Source organism: Drosophila melanogaster, chromosome 2L, assembly GCF_000001215.4.
Source record: "Drosophila melanogaster chromosome 2L".
In the NCBI taxonomy this organism is placed as follows: Eukaryota; Metazoa; Arthropoda; class Insecta; order Diptera; family Drosophilidae; genus Drosophila; species Drosophila melanogaster.
Genome location: NT_033779.5, coordinates 8,564,422 through 8,584,861, shown reverse-complemented (window position 1 = coordinate 8,584,861; position 20,440 = coordinate 8,564,422). Strand labels below are relative to the sequence as shown.

Here is a 20,440-nt window from a genome sequence, read left to right as displayed (position 1 = left end):
ACACAGCTCGTAACTCTCGCTCCCCGATATCCCTTGCCCCTTGCCAGCCCCCCTTTTGACAGCGACATTGTCGAAGGTGTTGGAATATCCGAGCAATGAAGGCTTTTGTCTCCTGCCCGCCATACCCGACTCCATGCCACATCCATCCATAGAACATTGAATTATGCTTGCTGCATGCTACAAATCAGCCATAAAGTTGCCTGCTATTTCTGTGGTGGTGCACCACCAAATGGTTGCAGTGCTGCAACAAACAGGCGATATCTGCTTGGATAAATATTGTTCCACTCGTTCAACAGAATTGCGATTGATCTTTAAATTAAATTTGCTATCTTGTTTATAAGTGGCTGTTCGTGGGTATTTCGAGGCACCGAAATTGCTATGTATATATGAGAGTTTGGAAATTTCGTTTGAGTTGGTAAATCCTAAATGATAATTTAGATACTTCAGTTGTTGTAGTGAAAGGCTTAAAATAATTTATTTTCAAGAGCAAGTCCTATATTTGCTAGCTATGCACTTGATAGAATTTGATATCTTGTTGGTGCAAAACTAGAATTGCTCATTATCAACTGACCGATATTAAAGATGTTTTAAATATTTTGTCAGTAAGATGTCCCTTTTCATGTTCAGTGTTTGTTTTTTGTAGAGGGAAGATAGAAATAAAAAAAAAGACTGGAATCCTTATTTCCAGTTGCGCTATTTTCTGCTCCTCTCGAAGTTGTTTCGCCATTGTGCAAACTTATTTCCTTTATCCCTCGCCATTTGCCGAGATTTGTTGAGAGCGTAGTATATACTCAGCTAATTGGAGCGGAAAATTAGCAAGTTTTATTGATTCGCTGCACAAGATTTATTGTTCCAAGCAAACTATACAGTGTACAGCAGACCAAAGGGATCAGGATCTGACTAGGGCTGTGGGCGAATCGCAGTGAAAAGTTTGGACTGCTTTAAAAGTTTTCCAACTGGATTGAATGAAAGCTGTGCTCAAGGGAAAGCCGCCAAATCATCCAACCATTCATGCATAGTTCGGATGGATAGATTTGCATCAAACAAATGTGGCGGAATTTCAGCAATGCACAGGTTTTAAAATGAGTTTTTTTCAATTTGTTCTTTCATTATTGTGAAAGCGGATTACAAAACATCCCAAACAGCCGAAAGCCCTCCCAAGCACGACTGTCACACCCAACCAAACATGAAAAATGCCCTGCAGCGATATTAAATTTTTAAACAAAAAAAAAATGCGGAAAAAAGGGATAACTTCGCTCTGCTAAATCGGTCATGATATATGTATACATATCGCTGCGTGCTCCATCCTCTGGCTAAACAAAAATGCAACTCAGCAAAACAAAATAAAGCTTCCTTCCCTTTTTGTTTGTACACCTATTAAACTCGAATTCGAAGGGTATATATGTTCGATAAACGTGAGTGCTCGCATATAACATTATTTTAATAGATTACGACAAATTTGGCAATTATATAAAATAAGTATCTGAAATAAGTTACTTCTCGAAAGTCGTTTCACATATATCTAAACATTTTATATCTAAAGTGATAGCGTATATCTACGATTTGTTTTCAAGAAAAACTAAATACGCAGTATCCTTTAGTCGAGACCGTAGTTTGCAGCAGCTGTGCTTTCTTTTTGTTACTAAGTAATAAGTATTTCGTTTTGGCATTTGCCGCAAACACTCCAAATGCATTTGCCATTCCCTAGATTTGGCTCTTCCCTTATTTATGTGTGCTTGTGTATCTTTTTATCGAAACGCTGCATGGGGGGGTGTTTTTTTTATACATATATTGTTTTTTATTTGGAAGGGGGGGATGGACATGCATGTTGGTTGTTGCCTTTTCGGGGGGTAAACTTCAGCCGGAAGCGTGGATTTTTAATGCATGCTGGCTTGCCTCACTTGTGTGAAGTTTCCTTTTGGCGCCGATGCGAAAGTAGACACATGTTTCTATTTCTCTTACTTTAGTTCCTTTCCATTCAGCTTGCCCCGAGGACAGTGGGCGTGGCAACAATGGGGCGTGTTCTTCTAGCTTTTTCCAATTTTTCATTTGTTTGTCTTGCGCAAGAAAAACAACACTCATTTCCTTTGATTACCATTATTACTTTAAGCAGCAGTAATTATACTAAAAATGGATTTACATACTTATAATAGTAAGCTTTAGTTTTTTAGGCCAATTATTTGTTTTTATAGGACGCTGGTTGAGAAAAATACCCTTTTCACAGTAGCTAAATAAATAAATGCATTTCTTTTCGTGCACATTTAAGCGTCGTATCTAAAATAAACGCAGTTTGTTGCAGACTTTTATAAATAGGACTGATCTTTAATGTCCTATTTATAGATAACACTATTGGATATAATACCGAAGTTTCGGAAATAAAAATTGTATAAACTTATTTGTAATGAATTTCTCGCTAATTCGAAATTTGAAGAGCTATTTTCCAAGGACCTCCAAAACAGGTGCATTGAGCTGAGCAGCTCAGCCGTTTGGGCACTTTTATTACCAGCATTTTTCCACTCCGTCTGGGGGAAATCTGCAACAAAAGTCCGGACAAAGGCGGCGGATGGATTGGGGAGAACTTAATCCTGTCACCGAAGGAATGTCGTGACAAATAGTTTTTCCTGTCAGTCCACGACCATACATGTGTATGTATATATTATCGGCGGAAAGTTTAAGAGGTACGGTTTATATATATAGCCAAGCCAGATCACGTAGCAAGGCGCGATTTTGTCACCAGCAACTGCAGCTTACTTTCTACACGTTCACGTCGAATGCATTTGCAGGCGGTGGCGCCTCAAACCAACGCAAGATCCAGACAGACAGACATTTACATTCGGTGCGGTGGTATGGTGCTATGGATGCACCCCGGCTGGCAGAGCTGAAAAGATACAAATGTATCTTGGGGATGCTGCTGTTGCGTGTGTGGCATGCAACGCCCCTGAAAACACTTTGCACACTGGATGCAAGCTGTGTTTACACTCAAATATTTCTTCGTTTATAGCACTGCGGTTGGCCGGGTGGAGTTGGGTCCACCTCCCAAAAACCCGAATCCCAAATCCCCGGGCTAGAATCTCGTACCCTCGTCAAGATTACCGGCGCCCATTCGTTAAAGTTTTTAGTGGAGTGTAATTAGTCTTTTCTATGGCATGTTCTCGTTTTTCAGGGTTTCCCCATTTTCCCAGTTGAATTTCTTTTTGGGTTTTTCTGTTTGAGGGGCGAAAGGGTGGACCGTGTTTGAATAGTTTTGAAAATCCTTTGCGGTTAACACTAATTTGATGGTTTGGCATGTTTAATTTTTTGGTCTTTGTTTTCACGTTAATTTTTCGAGCGTCGGTCAGGAGGTGAAATCACCATAATGGGAAAATAATTGTTGTGGAAATACATTTTGTTGGCAGCGGTTGCGAGGGGGTGGAGGAAAAGTGTTGAAGATCCCCTGATTGAAATAATTTCAAATTTAAGCGAATCTCTTCAGTCAAATTGTTTTATTATAAATGGCTGGTCAAACGTTATGGAAATAATTACTTTTTCAGGCAAAATTCAAACACATGGAATTCCGATTAACAGCCATAAGTATCAATATAATTTAAATGGATTATTTATTATCAGAAATGATGTTTAATGTCATTTACCAACGGATTACAATTCAACAAATTTATATTGCACTTTGCGGCTTTGATTGTCATTGGTTTTTTTTTTATAACTTTTTTTTATATTATATTATTATTTTTTTTTTTATTTCTTACATTTTGGTCACTTTAATACTTTAAATGCGTTTTCAGTTACCCCCTTCACTCCAATTAATTCAACAAGCTGTCTCTACATTTTCTTCAAGTTATTCCATTTTCCCATCAAGTGTATCGATTTCGATTTCAATTTAGCAGCAACTGAAATCTAACCCAGAACAGTAACCAATTTTCTGTGCAAGAGAGTTCAATCGACATTTGGCATTTCATTTAAACTTGAGCAGAAGTCGATGATGGTTACTGAAGATACAATTGAATTCAATTACTTAACGAAACTGTGTCGAATTCAGCACAGACAAACGGCCAAAGACAAATATAGAAATAATTTTCCTCGACTTCTCAATTGGAATTGATGCTGAGCAGCTGAAGGGGCACAAAGACGAGACTTCTTTTATAATCGCCGCATGTGTGTTGAACACTGCAACTGTTGCATTCGTTGGGCGTTACGAATAGAGATACATTTTTATCCGTATATTTTTGGCACAAAAGTCATTGGCAGTTGTTGCCAACAAATGAGCTTAAGAAAACTGTCATTTTCCGTTGAACCTTTTTTGCTTCATTCCACTTGACTGTGTGTATCCATATCACATGGATATGCTTTTCACCACCACTCAACCTTCAAGCTCCTCCATTCGCCTCGTAATAAATATGTGTAATATAAAACTTTGATGGTAATTATTTTCCAGCACAACACCCGCATGGAATTCCCACATGGGAGGCAACTATAAATTGAAAACCCGGGATCTCGCACTCTGGAAATGGGGAGAGCTGCTGCTGCGAGTTGGGTGTGAAAAATGGAAAGCATCTATAATCTAATTTTATCATTATCACAGTTGTCTGAGCTAAGTGACGTCACAGGCTGCATGTGCAAGAAATGTTTCAGCTGAGTTGAGTTACAGATGAAATGAAAACTTTATGTGTGCTCGGTATTAGACTTTTTGATGACCTAGCATATCATATGTTTATAGTATATTATAATTCATCTGTTATCTAAGCATTTATCAAAAGATATTTTTTTATATTTTATTTGAAACAGAAATCTCCCACTGCTTTGTTAAACAATTGTAAAACGTTGAGACATTAAAATCCATGGGTTTGCACTACAATTATCATACCTTTCGCACATTTAGCTAGAGGATATTAAAGTGGAGCCCTGTCAGCGAAATGGGAAAAGTGTATTATTGTGTAAGAAAAATCGCCAGGCACTTGACTTTGCCGGCAGCAACAGCAAAGCTGCAGCTATTTCATGCAACTTTCATGTGACTTTTGTTTTTGTCAGGACGCCCACACACCCAAAGACACTGAGAAAAAAAACAGTGGAGGCGGGGGGGTAGAAGTGCAGTCGAGTGGAGTGGAATGAAGTGGAGAGGGTGACCATTCACCATTCACCATTCAGCATCCTGCTTAGCTTCTCTCCGCTTGTCCTTGTGCTTATTGTGCAGCTCGGCTTTCCTGTGTCTGAAGTTAAGTGCAACTCTAACATTGTGCAGCAGGGAGATAGCACGACATTCCATTGTTGTGTGCTGACTACTCCCTGAAAAGACTTAATTCACCCCACTCAGCCTGGAGCCAATTTGGTGGGAAGCAACCTACCCCCCCTCAGCTGTCCTTCGATAAATATATAGGTTTGTATATATATATATATCTGTATATATGTGATATAGGGTGGCAACTAACCGACTCTATTACACAGCGCGGTTGTTACCATTGTTGCTGCTGCCGTGGCATTCAACGCAAATGGCGACAACATTCAGACGCTTAGCAAAAAATGGGCGAAAATGAATCCCCGGGGGTGGGGCTGTGTTGGCAAGGTTAAGCTTTCACGCTGCCATCAAATATCCCACCAAACTTTAATTTGCTAAGCTGTGGATATAAAACGGGAAGCACAACTCAAAAGGTAAACTCCCAAATGCTGGGGTCATAGAAAAAAGTCCTTGAGTTGAGAATGCTAAATATATATGAAGTACAAAAGAGACCACATAGACTACATACTGCTTTTAACTTCTATGGACGTTTGTGTTTAGGGTACATACCTGAAACGATAAAGAAAGAACATATGTTAGCAACTTCATCAATAGTTTAATAGCTTTATATACTAATGAGAGCATTGATATCTTAAGTTCTTCTAAGGAAACTAAGCTATAAAATTTCACATTATTAGCTTAAACTGAACTGTTTAAAGTGCTTAAAGTACTTAATCCCCTTAAGTAAGATGCGTATCCATTTCGAGAACCAAATAATCCAAATGAAATAAAAAGAAAACCTTTTAAATCAATCCCTGTCCCAGAACAATTAAATAGATCTCCCACTCACGGGCATCCAATTAAAGATGCCCAAGGAACTCGTAAACCGAATCATTTACCAAGGCCCAGACAGGTCAGGTACTCACAGATGTCAGCAGTAATTACGAGTATACTACATACATACGTTGCCCTTTTTCTCAACGAGTTCGACAAAGAGGTAAGAAATCAATTGTTAACATCGAACAGACACGGCCACATCAGTCATTGAACCGCAGAACGGGAATGACATGCAGCATATAGCAATTGTGACCTCGACCCTTGGGAATTCGAATTGGAATTGGACCCGCCCACGATCCAGTAATTCATGGATCATTAAGTTGGGCGCAGAAATTAAAAGGGCCCCACCAACACAAACACAAACAAATGCCTGTTAAACAATAATAACAATAATAGCAATAATAATAATGACAACAAGAACAATGCCAGCCAACAGATGCAGTAATTAATTCTATGAAATTTACGAGCGGTCAATGTGCGGGGCGATAAACTTCAGATGATGACCAGATGACCCAATGGCCAGCGGATAAGTGGGCCTTTATTCTTGATATCATGACTAAGCCAAAAATATCGATTTGAGTAGACGCCTAAACAGGTAAATATATGTACATACATATCTGAAACAAACTTTGTCCTCACTAAAATCTCTCCTTAGATATATTTATTAGTTTAGATTAAATTAAGCTAAAATCTGTTACAGATTTATGTTAGTGAACAATGTAAATGATATGCTTATCGTGTGATTTATCGAACACAATTCAAATGCAGACTTGCGTACTAATTTTTAGCGGCAATAAATTTGTACAAGTTGCATGGCTGCCGATGTCAGGCAATTGAAGAAAGTAAGTAGCATAGAAGCTAGTTTTTATTCCCACAGACTGGACACAATGTACGATTTATGGCAACGCTTTGTCTTCAACGCAAACACACACTTGCATCTGCTAAATGTTTACATGGCTAATTATGATTTATTTGAGCAATCATTTTTCTCAACTGCCGACAAATGTATATAGATATAGACGAGAATGGAAGTCTGTCGACTTCTAGGCCATGCCACACTGCTTCTTCAACTTTTCTTGCCTCTTCCTCTCTCCCTCTGTCTTTCTTTCCTCCCTTTCGTTGCGGCATGATGGTGCTGGTGGTCCTCGAAGGACATAGTCGCACTTGCTGGCGAATGTCCCTTTGGCGTCTTTGTTTATCTAAGTTAATTACAGCAAAACATTTTCAGGGTGGCATTCCCCACACTCCTCCCCCCTCACTGTCATATTCATCCATCTCTTTCTGACACGGCCAAGGGTTTTATGGTAGGCGGTGGGTATTCACGCATGTTTGGGTGCGGACAGTTCCGCTGATTAATTGCCGCTAAGCATACAAGCCGCCATTATTCAGCCGCCCTCACATAAAGGCCTAAATATACATGGCCAAAAGCGTGGTTTCAGCAGGGTAGTTACTCTCTATGTGGTTTAGTTTTAGGTTCACATAAATGCCGGATGGAAAAGCTGCGTTTACAGAAAACATCGTGAAATTTGCATTACTGACTACATTCTCTTAAACCTATAATATATCTTAAATGGGGTTTGATTGCACTGTTTTAGCATCAGTTAGAAATTATGGTTAGCCAAAATAAAATATTAAATATCCCATTGTATATATTCAGTTTCTGTACACTTAAGCTAGTCGAAACCTGCAGCTGCAATCGTTGAATATTGAAATGCAAATGCGAGTGAAAACAATTTCCGACGCCGTCTCGATGAGGATTGATTGTCGAGTGACGTGGCCAAGTGGCCACGTCGAGCCATTCGAAATCCTGCCCCATTCCGACCTCCGGGCAACCAGATGCCCGATTACCAATCCCGGCCTGACCGCTCCTCACTTATTGTTTGCTAGTTTGCTAGCTCGGCTAGCCCGTGTCCAAGTTCTCTGGCAAGGAAGTTGCCCCGCTTGTCCAATGAATAAAGAAACAAACAAACAAGAATTTCGTACGCTTGACTGAATGTCTGCATGAGCGCATGAAATGAATGAATGAATGAATGAGTGAATGAGTGGGTGAGTGAGTGTGTGACTGAGGGACTGGGTGGGTGAGTAGTGCAAATGGCTGAATGAATTGTCGGTGGGTTGTATAAATCAACTTGGCGTTTATCTCAAAGCAAATAAGTCAACAGTGTAGACGGATAGCAAAATGCAATGTGAATGTGAATGAGAGTGCAGGGGTCGAAGGGAAATGTAGGGTGTCTGAGTTGCTAAGCAAGAGGTCAGGGGAAACTTTCCCCGGCTTAGGGTGTATGTGTGTGTGTTAGTGTGAGTATCTGTGTGCGATGACATGGACGATTTAGTTGCGCATCCGTTGGCAGCTTCAAGTGACCCCATCAAGCTGAAGCTCCCCACTCAGATCCAGAATTAAGATTTTGCACTCGACAGATTCTGGTTGAAATTATAAAACTTTCAAATTGCAAAACTGAACTCACTGAATCCGAACAAGCTCCAGAATTCCCAAGTAAAGTTGTTCCTACTAATTAAGGTCATCTTAAGATTGAGTTCGTCAAAAATGTACTTTGCCCAAACAAAGAACAAATTATGAATGCTAATAAAAAACTTAAGGCATCATTTTAATATATTTAAAAAACAAATCAAGAGCATCTACAACAATTTATTTAAACCATTTTATATGAATATAATTCTGTATGCAATCTAACTAGGTCTAGTGTCCCCCCCAGGACATTCGGATGCATTTGCTCTCAGATTTTCACTACTGGAAATCTTGTTCTGAAGATGTATCTTCACAATGCGCCGGTACGAATGGAAAACGTAATATGATAATGTGATGATTCAGATGCACACACGTCTGATTGCCTCGTCAACTGTGCGAATTATCTTTTGTGGACATACACGCAATTTGCTAGCAGACCGGCCAGACCGCAAAAGATCCATATAAACGGACACATAAGCCATACAATGGGCATGGCAATGATGCATTTGAACCATTTGGTTTTCAGCGATTCCGGAGTGCAGCTGTAATTCATCAATTAAACTGCGCCTTTATAGAATTACCAATTACCATTCCCCAGCCGGACAGCCCCCACAAAATGCAAATGTGAGCCCCCCAAAAAGATTTCGATATTTGGGATCTGCTGTTCTAAGCTCTAAACCCCCAATTCTCGATGCTCCGGCAATGTGCGGCTTTTGGCCGTTCGACAACCAACTAATCGATGGCGAAACATTTGCCCAGACACAAAGCGAGCCTAATGCAAACTCGGAGCCCCAAAACTCCAGGCCCATAGACACACACACAGTCGGTGCAGTGTCGTTGCCATCTCATAAAAGATGCACATTGTATCTCATAGTATGCAGAGTATCTACGGCATTCAACTCCTACCGCTGGCTCCCAGTGCAGTTCACCTCCTCCTCCGTTCTCCTGCTCCGGCAGCTTACTTTGCGGCCAGCTTCGGTTTGGGCCCGTCCTAATGCCCATTTGCCCCTGCATTTGCATTAAAAGCGGTCCGAGCAGAAACTGTCAGGCGGACGGGCAAACAGAACCAAATAGCCGGGCTTGCAAATCACACGGCACAGTGGTTCAAAGCTACTCAGATATTCGAGCAACATAATAGCTATGAATTTTTAATAATAATGTACTATATATTTTAGGAATAAAGCTAACAGATACAGTTTAATGATATAATAACACCATACAACTTTATACATTCAGATGCGATACCAATAAATTGCGCTTGAACCACTGTGCACCCAAAATAGCTCACAATTCACAATGCACATGTGGAGTGGAGGAGCACAAGTGGGGAAGTGGCAAGTGGAAGAGGCTGGTGTAATTGTGAGAGGGCGCCTGGTCTGCGCCACATTGCTTATTTAATGAGATTAACGTCTAAAGACAAATGTCATGTGCATGTTAACAGACCGAAAGCAGAGGCACTGGAAAATATACATACATATACATATATATTTTGGAGTGCGTTCCGAGCAGGCTGGCTCCCATCTTTTGGGCCTGCGGTCGGCCAGTTTGGCAGCTGCTGTTGCTGCTTCCCGTTTACGTTCCCGTTCCTGTTCCCGCTGACGATTGTGGGCTTTGCCATAAAAGGCAGAAGGCAGCACATTTAAAATTCTAAAATGTTTTTGTCCAGCCTACCGCACCATAAGCTGCAGTAACACAGAGCGACAGGCGAGGAAAGACATAACCCAAACGAGGGGCATTCAAAAGAGTTGAAACGCTTAGATACCATATGTTTTCAGGTACCTCTTAAAATAACGAACTGTGACTTGGAATTAAAGGTATAGATTCAATAGTACTGCTTTTATGTTCAAAAAATAATCTTCGCCGATCGAATCAATTCCATAAATCTTCTCAACGAAACAACAAATTCTCTGAAATATTTTAGTGATTAACTTATATTTTTTTATGAAATAATAAATAATACTTTTTCGGCCCACGGTGCATTGGTGGCCCACTGGAACTTCAAAGTGGCCGAATGCCATTACGGTAACTGCAAGGAGCGGGCGAACATTTGCCGCAGATGCCATGCTTTCCAGGCAGAAGAATCGGAGGTGGACCACAAAGGAGTCCGCTGCAAATGATGACAGCTCAAGCAGCTGAAACGACAGCCTTGACCGCGGTGAAAAGTGAAAAGCTGTCAGCCGTTTCTGCCTCGCTGTCCGTCTATAAAATATATATGGCAAGAATCAGCCAACTATAAAAAGCTAACGAGCTGTAAACTATGAAAAAGCAAACTCTCTGGCGCTTCATATTATTGCAGTTTTTATTCACAGATTATACCTTGCTTAAATTGTGCTATAAATTTAAGTGGAGTGAGTGTGTAGAAGCGCTTCAAGGGCGCAGATACGAAATTTTTACAAGCGATTCTGCTCACAAAATGGTTCATTGCCTCTTCAAATAATAAAACCGAACCTAAACTACACAAAGACAATTCATGCGATTTCAGATAGTTCTTTTATTCAGTTTGAATAAATTTACCAAAATGTCTTTATAATTTAGTATAATTACAAAGAAAATTGCAGCAGCACACATTACAAATTCAATTGACAAACACTTAGGGAGCTTAGTTTAAAACTCGTAAATGACCTCTAAATCTAATCCACCTGAAATGCAGAAGGACAGATAGATGCTTTACTAACTCTGCTGCTGATGTTGCCTCAACAAATCATCCGTCAAGAAAAGGGACAAATGCCCACAGATACAAATAACGACACAGGATACAGATACAGCCGGCAGATACGAAACACTGATTCTGGGGCACACACTTGCGGTGGATTCCTGGCTGATTTGCCGATTGTCACAACGACATGCGTTTCAATAATTCATCACGAAGGCCGAAAGGCGTCACGAAAAGATTTCCCCCACGGACTCGCTAGGCTAAACTTCGATCCCGACATGGCGGCAAATTGCGTTGACGCGGTTGCACGTTGTCACCGCAGAAAAATCGAGCAAAAAGAAACCCTGGGACCCAGCCCCAATCTCTCACGCCGACTCCTCGGTGTGACAATGATGTATAAAATGCGATAAATCTCGCCAAAAGGAAACGTACAGAGCCGCACAAGAAAAAGTCTACAGCGGATTTGCTCCAGTTAAGGCGACGGAAGGTGGTTGCTGAAAGGCACTGCGAGAAAAAATATGTTCAAATTTTACAAGATTTTTTTTATCAATATTTACAACATAAACCATTCCTAGAGTACGGAAAGTAGTGGGTGTCTCTTGTTTAAAAACTTCTTTCTTTCTTTACTTTTGTTACTCTGCTGACTCTTTTACCAACTACTTAAGAAATACAATTTTTTTTTTTGAGTGCACATCGAAAGCTGGCACGACGGAAGGCATTTGTTTTAGGCCGGGATCTGCTGGGCTTGGCACTGTGTGGCTAAGAGGGTTTTCCTATAGCGGTAGCCCGCCTGATGACAACAAATTGTACGTCGGCTGCGTGGGATGTCAACTCCTGTCGCCGGCGATGATGATGCGTATAAGGAAATGGGATTGGATGGTCTTCCCGAAGACGTCATCGCAACGAGGGTTGTTCGCACAATTGCTCATAAGTGTATGAGGACCGTGTAATGGGTTATAATGGAACCCTTAAGGGTTGACCTACGTAGTTTAATAACGTCTTTGGGAATGATGGATGATGTGCAGTACAAAACAGATGTTTCAATTATGAACAGATTTCATAGGAGAAAGGAGTTACAGGGATTGGTTCCATAGACTTAAATCTTTAATAGTTCGTATGGCTTTATGAAGCCATTCCGTGACATCATTGCTCATCTGAGATAACAGTGAGGCCAGCCAACCGAGCAAGTCATTAATAAGAAAACATCGATTTGTTATTGGCTATCGGAAGTTGTGCATCTGCAGACTGAATGCAGCCAAATGGACGTCACGTGATCACTTTGCAATCCAGAGGATTGAAAGAGGAATATCCTAGGGAAATGGGTATACTGTGCCGACTGAAGTTGAGGTTGTTACGTGGGCGCCAGTGGCGAGGATCATTAGCGTGGCGGGAAAAGTGGGCAAGGTGAAGCGAACTGGGAGAGTGACGCAAACGACGACAGGCGTCCCCATGCGGGCTAAACGATTACTTCTTCCACCAACTAAAATAAAATATATATAAAAACTTTCCGTCTCTGCTCCTGACAGCCCAACGAAAAAAAACAAAAAACAACCACAACAGCGGGGCCTTAACTTGAAAAAGTTTATGTCCAAGACAAAAGTCTGATTTATGTTTTATGGCGCATAATTCAGGAGGAATAAATAGAAAAAATAACAACAAGCGTTCAAGAAAAGTGTTTATTATTTTACTGCCTGCAGGCGTACTGCGAAAGCCCAAATAGGTAATTAGGATCTAGGCCATCTCAAGGGTCCAAAACTTTTTGCTCCCCAGCCAAAACAATAAAGTTAGGTTGATAATATAATTACTTATTGGCCTTGTAGCTGTAGAAAGCAATGGAAGTTTCGCAATTTTTACAAGAGAAATATTCCAATAAAACTCGACCAATAGCATTGAAGCAAAATCTGTTAGGTAACCCCATTCTACTTAAAAGTATAAGTGTTAAGTAGACAAACCATATTCGCTTCTCATTGCCAGATTCGACACATTAATGCCGGATAAGCTGCACTTGCACATGCTAAAATCTTTCACTTACCGTGTTGCCAACTGTTGAGCAACTCATTTTCCTGTTAATTAAATTAATTAGAGCACAGCGAGCGAGGAGAAAGCGCAGCATACACGTATAAAAAAGATGGGAGCCAAGTTAAACTTTTTTAATTGCATTCAATGTAGCTGCCAACTGCGACGACGACAAGGATAAAGCTATAAGACTGTAAGGCGTTAAACAGAGACAGAAGATGGCACTGATGACGTTCGCAAGTTGGCTGAATGTAGTTGGTAGTTGGGCGCATTCCTGGCCATCATTTAATGACATTTTCATCAAGGCCCCCAACATCGCCCGCAGACCCGAAAACCCCCCTCATTATCATTATAATTGTCATGCTGATTTTTGTGCTCCCACTTTTGCATGGCGGTGCCTCAGCATTTTCTGCATTTGTTTGGGATAAAAGTTTTGGCAAAAGTTCGTTCGCATTGTGATTTGTGCGCAGTGGGCGAGATTGTTGTCGGAATTCATCAGCCTCCATCCTTAATCCTTGACGCGGCGCGACTTTATTTTGTAATGAGCGCACTGGAAGGATGTGTCCCCGATACAGACACCGAAGAATGTCGAAAGTTCGCGAAGGGAAATAAGGTGCGGAATTACAGAATGCTTCGGCATTACAATAGATAATGAAAATACAGAATTTACTTCAAGTAAAAGAATATATAAACAGAAAATGCATTAAAAAAAAAATTCTTATTGCCGAAACCCGGGATTGAACCGGGGACCTTTAGATCTTCAGTCTAACGCTCTCCCAACTGAGCTATTTCGGCACTTGAACGGTCAGCGATAAAAGCTCAAGACAAACTACACGGCATAGCGATCAGAACAGTGTGGCAAAGGTCAAGTATATTATTAGTACTAAGGCTAGTTCTTATCTATCAGATACTCAAGAGTATAAAGCTGGATCGTGAGAGAGGAGATCTAAAAAGCGCAGACAGTAAATAGCTTTCGAAAAAACTCATGGATTTAGTGGTACTTCAAATCAGCTTTGGAGTGTGTTTGTATTGGTTTAATTTCATGCTTGATTAGTCTTATCAGTAGAGGGCTTCCTAAATCGGTTTAATTGAATCATAAAAGTGATAAGGCGTGTGAAAGATTCTAGTGATTTATTTCGTTTTTAACAACAATATAATGTGTGGCGAGTTATTCCGCTAAAGGTACATCGAGAAAATGGCCTTAATAAAAACCGAACTATTAAACTAGCTTTAGCAATTAATCTATAACTTTTACCCCCTTCACGCCTTGCGTGAATAACTTTAAGTTTGCTGATTCCAATCGTTACCATTTTTCCCTTACTGCTCTTTGCTCTTTTCTAAAAAACGGAATTATTAAACTTTTAATCAATTTATCAATATTAACTTTTTACAAACTTTTCCACAGCCAGCCACTCGTTTTGCTCATTTTAGACCACCTCGAATGTATATGTCGTATACCGGAGAGCTAAGACTCTTTAACTTTTTCATTAGAGTTGTGAGCGGGATTCGCTTCAATTTTTAGTCGTTACGCCATTTCAATTACTGGCCAAGTGCCAGGACAAGGCAGAAAGGGACGCACGACGCACGATGCAGTCGGGCAGAAAGGGACAGGGTATGTCCATGGCAGGACCAGGACGATCAGTGGCAAATTTATAGAGACAAAAAGCTAGGACAACCAGAACAAAGGGAATAAGTAAAATGTGTAAAAATGGTGAAGGGAATGGCGACGACAACGTCGCCACCGCCATCGAGCTCATTTGTCCACAGATGCAGTGGAAAATGGGGCGGTGTACGGTTAAACCGGGGGTAAATGGCAAATGGGGGGGAGGGGTCGGGGTGGTAATGCTGCTGCACTTGTCGTATTACTAATTTCCCTGGTGACCAAGAGAAAGCCATAGAACCTCTCACATACTTGCACTGATACAAACAGGACTGAAAGGATTCAATATATTAAAGCATAGCCGAAAAATTAATTTGCTTCTTTTATAAACGAAAAGTTAACCAATTATTATCAAATTCACTTTCTATTTTTTGTTTAATAATAAATTTGAAAAAAAAAATATCAGAAAGTTCCTTTTTTTTTTGAGTGTGCATCTATAAGTTACGCCGTTAAACGTTCAATCGCTGGAGTGCAACTTGCTGCATCAACAGAGTTGCCACGGCAACTTTTTGATTAACGCCATTATGAGGTGATTGTTCAGTTCAGGCCCGTTCGGGCAAAAGATGGAACGGGTTAAGACCGTTAAGGCTCGTTCCTGGCGACTGCATCCTGCGTCCTGGAGCGACTGCCGCTACCAAATTGCACTCATGTGTGTAATTTATTTTCTCGGCATGAAAAACTTCCTAACCGGAAAATGAGGCACTCAATTAAGAAAACGTTTAATCCATGAAATGTTCCAATTGCACAAACACACTCGCACGAGCAAGTGCAGCATTGGGAGGCTGGACACGAATTCATGGGGCGGGTTTTCTGTACGGCATGGATATGGGGAATGGGTTATGGGAGAGAATGGAACGACACTGCCCGGTGGGGGCTGTAAAATTGCTGTCTATATAATTGATTGGGTGTGCCGTTCGGATTTGCTCTTCCGCTTCGTTTTTCCTCACATTTTTCTTTCTTTATTTTTTTTTTTGTTCTTTTTGTTTAAAGCACAACCCAGTGATTTGTAATTCCCATTTCAAATTACATGGCCGAAATGTGACCAATTTAAATGTTAGCATAGTCAAATGAGGAAAATATATATATGAGAAACTAAAGCGCTTGAAAATAAACTTTAAGCACAAAATATATGTAAAATTAGTTAGGAAATATTTTATAAGTAACATTTCTTTAACTGCTACATAGGCTTAAAATAAAATATGTATTTTTCCATTTTTGATATGATAGCAAAATAAATTAAAATCCCTCCGACTTGATTTTTTCTTTGATGACAACAAGCACATCGTTATGTTTCGCCAATGAATGAATTTCAATTTCAGTTTTGGCTTACGTAATCCTCCATAATCCCTATCATCAATTTAACTATGCATCTCACATATTTCGAAAATCTAAATATAGACAGTGCCAAGCGATGACAGCCACGATTATCAATACACAATTTATTTAACTGAAATATAAATGGAATCAAAGTAATATGTAAATATGGACAAGTGGAGAGGAAACAAAGCCAGACAGAAAATCCAAACGAAGTTGGGCAAATGGGGTTGGGGATTTTTGTACTTGTCGCATTTCCGCCCTTTTTGCGACTTTCGACTACGGCCAAAAATGCATATGCCAAGGAAATGAAAGTGCTGGCTGGAGTATTGTAGAGGATTGCATACATATGCGAGTTTTTGCGGCACACAAGACGTGTGGAAATTATGCGAGGCGCGTGTCAAGTGGCGCAAAACTGCAAGAAAACTTTTCGCCAAGTCGGTGGTTGCAATCCCCCTTCCCTAGCTTAGTTGCCCCCAAAAATCTACATTTTCTATCCACGTACAGCCATACATACCGCCCATTTCATTACCATTCCGCATCCCACTCAACGCTTGCAATTACATTGTGAATTAAATTGTAATGAGGCGCATGCGGCGAAATATGAAAATGAGACCGAAGTGCCGGCGGAACCAAGTGAAACCGGAAAATGAAGAGGGGGTTTTCGGCACGGAATTCCGACTTCGCGCACAAATGGCAATTAACAGTTATGTTTGCTGTTCTGACACGTTGCAGACAGTTTTAATGACGGCCAGAAGAACAGCCAAGTCGAAGACGTCGGCGACAGAACTATTTTTGGGCGACTTCGAGCGAAGGCCGCAGACACCCCCAGCAAAACGGAGACTTCAAACAGGAAGTTGGGGTTCGGTGAAGACGACTGCCTTTACACGGAAATGATTACATTATCACTCCTAATCGTGTAGAAAACTATTTATGATACTTCATTAGAGTCAACTTATGGAAGTAGCGAGCTTAAGTCTTTTTCAGTTTGGTAAATATTTAACGAAATTAGTTATTTACTTCAATTTCATCAAATGTATTTTTTTATTGGTTGCCAAATTTATGGTTTATTGAAACTGTGGGTCCCTTCTTTTCTCTCAGTGCAGAACCTGAGTAATGCAGTTTTCGTTCGCCTAATTGGCTGCCAACGGAAGTTCGTGTCATTTAAAGTCAATGATGGCAACTTTGGTCAGCATCTGGATGTCTTAAACTTCTACAGGTTCAATTGAGCGGAAAATATCAATTTAACAGCCACGGCCAGATGGAGAAATATTAATTCAATTATGATACCTTCTCGCAAATTATTATACAACTTTGACATCCAAAAATATAAGTTTTAGTTCAAATATCTAATTTATTTTAAGCATAAAAAATCGTTACCTATTTACCAAGACGGTTCATTTGCATGCGATTTATTTTGTTCGTTTTATCCCCTTTTCCTGAAATTGGCTTTGTGGTAATCAGGAAATCTGCGCACGTATCCAAAATATAAGCGAAAGAAACATTTTGCAAAATGTCCACAAAATTTAGAAAAGAAAGAAAGAGGGGTTGCCATTGGCTCTGGGAAGAATGCAGCGCGATAGTGCCCCCAAAACGATCAGCATTAGCTCCCCTTGCCGCCCACTTGATATACGTAATTTTACCGCAAATGTTGCGCCCACTTTGGCGTACAAGTTGTGGAAGAAGCGACAGCGACAGCAAGAAGCAGAGTGCATTTAAATGACCGTTTTGTCGCAGCTCCTAATGACAACCACTTGCGGCTGTCAAATGCAACTCTGGCCACGCAGGGTTGTAATATTTTATGGTTCAAGCGGTGGGGAATGAAACAGGGCAAGCGTTGGGCGTTCGCTTTTTATTCTGCCCAGTAAACACGGGTATATTCAGAAGGTGAATATATAAAAACGGACTAAATTTGTATTTAAAATATTTATTACAGATATGTAGTATTTCATGGATACGCAGATGAATAATTATTAATATGTTATAACTGTTATAAAAAAATGTCTGGGACACGGTACTCGATAGTCCGTACTCTCGACAGTAGTGTATCCCCTTTTTTTTGCTCTCTTGACCAACAATGGCATATGAATGCATTACCCCACTCACACATTCACCCAACAGCCTTGCTCATTTGGTCTGCGCCTCCTTGGGCGCATTCATAATTTCCCCATTAACCCTATTTTCCTGTTATGCACGAGTGCCCCAAACAGCGTGAAGAAGAAGAAGAAGAAGCAGAAGAAGAAATTGTCACCCAGCCACCCCGTGGATATAACGCTTTACCGTGCCCACTCTACCCTGCTCCCTGATGGATTTTAAATGAACTTTAACACGTGCAATGTCCCCTGACAGTGCGAAATGAAGGGGACCGGAGCTAAGTAATTGGTTTAGCACTGCGCGAGTGGGATGGTCGATAGGGACCGAACAGGTTCGCTTCACAGATTATCCTTGAGTTGATTTTACAGCTAAACTAATAACAAAAAATGTTCATTCCAGTTGGCAACAGCAGTTGGCGCAGAAAGAAGACTTTCCTAATGAGATATTGAGCATGCAGAAATTGCAAATTGCATGGCAGCCGTAAGAAAATTTTACTCAAGCTTTAAACTATTTGACAAAAAAATATACCAATAAATGCATATAGTAAATAACTTTATCTATTATTTTCCTTAAAATCGTATTAACAAACCTTGACTTTTCCAAGTTCAATTTCTGCAGCCAAAACTCATTTCCTGATTCTTGGAGATGTAGCTTAAGCTAGTCAACTTAATGTTTACGAATTTCCTCAAAAAGGATTCCCAATTCAAATTTATAGGTAAGAGAGCAGTTCTAAAACCCATTCGGTTGAACTACTTCCTGGTATACTAGGAATCTTTTCCAAACACCTACTAGAACGATTCGACTCCATATCTTTGCTGCTGAAATTGTCTTCAAGAATGCAACATTTTCTTTGGCAGTCTGGTTTTTGCCATCTCCTGTTCCCATTTTAGAGTGTGCCAAATGTACATTTAATAACGTAATTTCTGAAGCGTGCACAAGATATTTTTAGAATTTAGTTCTTCTGCGCCAAAACTCCAGCATCGCCTCGACTTTTTCTCCATCATCTGCTGCCGGCAACTTTTCTGCTTCATCTTGCACAAACAAAAAGCGGTGCAGAAATACATATGTAACCAGAACTATGTACATTGTACGCCGTATAAATATACATGCTATATACCATATATCTGTCGCCAACCTACGTGAGCACGATGAAGAAGTCGCCCAACTTTTGGGCCAAAAACGAAAAAAACAAAAAAAAAAACAAAAAAAAAAAAAAACTGGGTAAGGAACCAAATTTGCATATGCAACGTAACTCCTGACGACGATCATGACGGCAACGATGATGAGCACGATGATGATGTCGCACATTGAGGACATACACAGGACACTAGAAATAGCTGCTGGCAACAGCTAACCAACCCAACCCAGCCATCCCCCAGCCATCCCATCCATCCCAGCCATCCAAGACATCCAAGCCATCAGAGCCCAGCACCACCCAACTATTCCTATCCCCACTCATTTCAGCACTGAGAGCTTCGCCACTTTTATGCAAATAATGTCTTCCAGGAATTTTTGTTATTTATAGTTAAGATAGCAAAACGTGTGGATGTCTGGGATATATCTCAAAAAGTGTGTGCATTAGTAGCTCTATGTCTCCTGCTCGCACACACGCTATGTCCAAGTTATTGCTTCATTTCTTGAGCAAACTTCTTCACCTGCCAAAAGTGGATACTTTCGAAGGATGGCAAAAAGGTTTCCTGATGAGTTGGGAGTTAGAAGTTGGGCGTTGGACGAGTTTTTTCGATGTCAAACTTTAACGGAATATCTGCAACTATCTTCCGGCTTTCTGCCACTGCCACATTGCCATTGCCATCGCATGAAAGTCTGGCAGTCAAATTACATTTTGTAGCTCATAAAAATGTTGTCATTAAAGTTTTTGGCAGCTGACTTCGGATTCGTTGCTCTCTCTCATTGCCTTACATTCCGATTTTGCATCTTTTATTGGTCATAATTTAAATTGGCATTTGCTTTTTGTCTTAATTTGGTTACAATGATTGCGACTCGGCACAGTGACATTTGCAAATTCTCTTGAGATTTTCTTTGACTGACATTGAAATTTGACGAATAAATTTGATTATGGGAGAGAAAAAGTTCTAATAAATGTGTAAAAGTGTATGTATTTTATGAACATATAAAATAAAATAAAAACAAATATTTTGACAACAATTATGACTAAATTGAACGAGATCTTAG

At 40.3% G+C, this 20,440-nt stretch overlaps 1 protein-coding gene and 1 non-coding gene across 8 annotated transcripts in view; both read right to left on the bottom strand.

Annotated features, from left to right (window-relative positions):
- Sema1a (Semaphorin 1a) overlaps nt 1-20,440 on the bottom strand; it is a 129,895-nt gene that overhangs the window by 87,180 nt on the left and 22,275 nt on the right. The window lies entirely within an intron of this gene.
- tRNA:Phe-GAA-1-3 (transfer RNA:Phenylalanine-GAA 1-3) lies at nt 13,902-13,974 on the bottom strand. The gene has a single exon. It is a non-coding gene; the product is annotated as a tRNA-Phe (tRNA).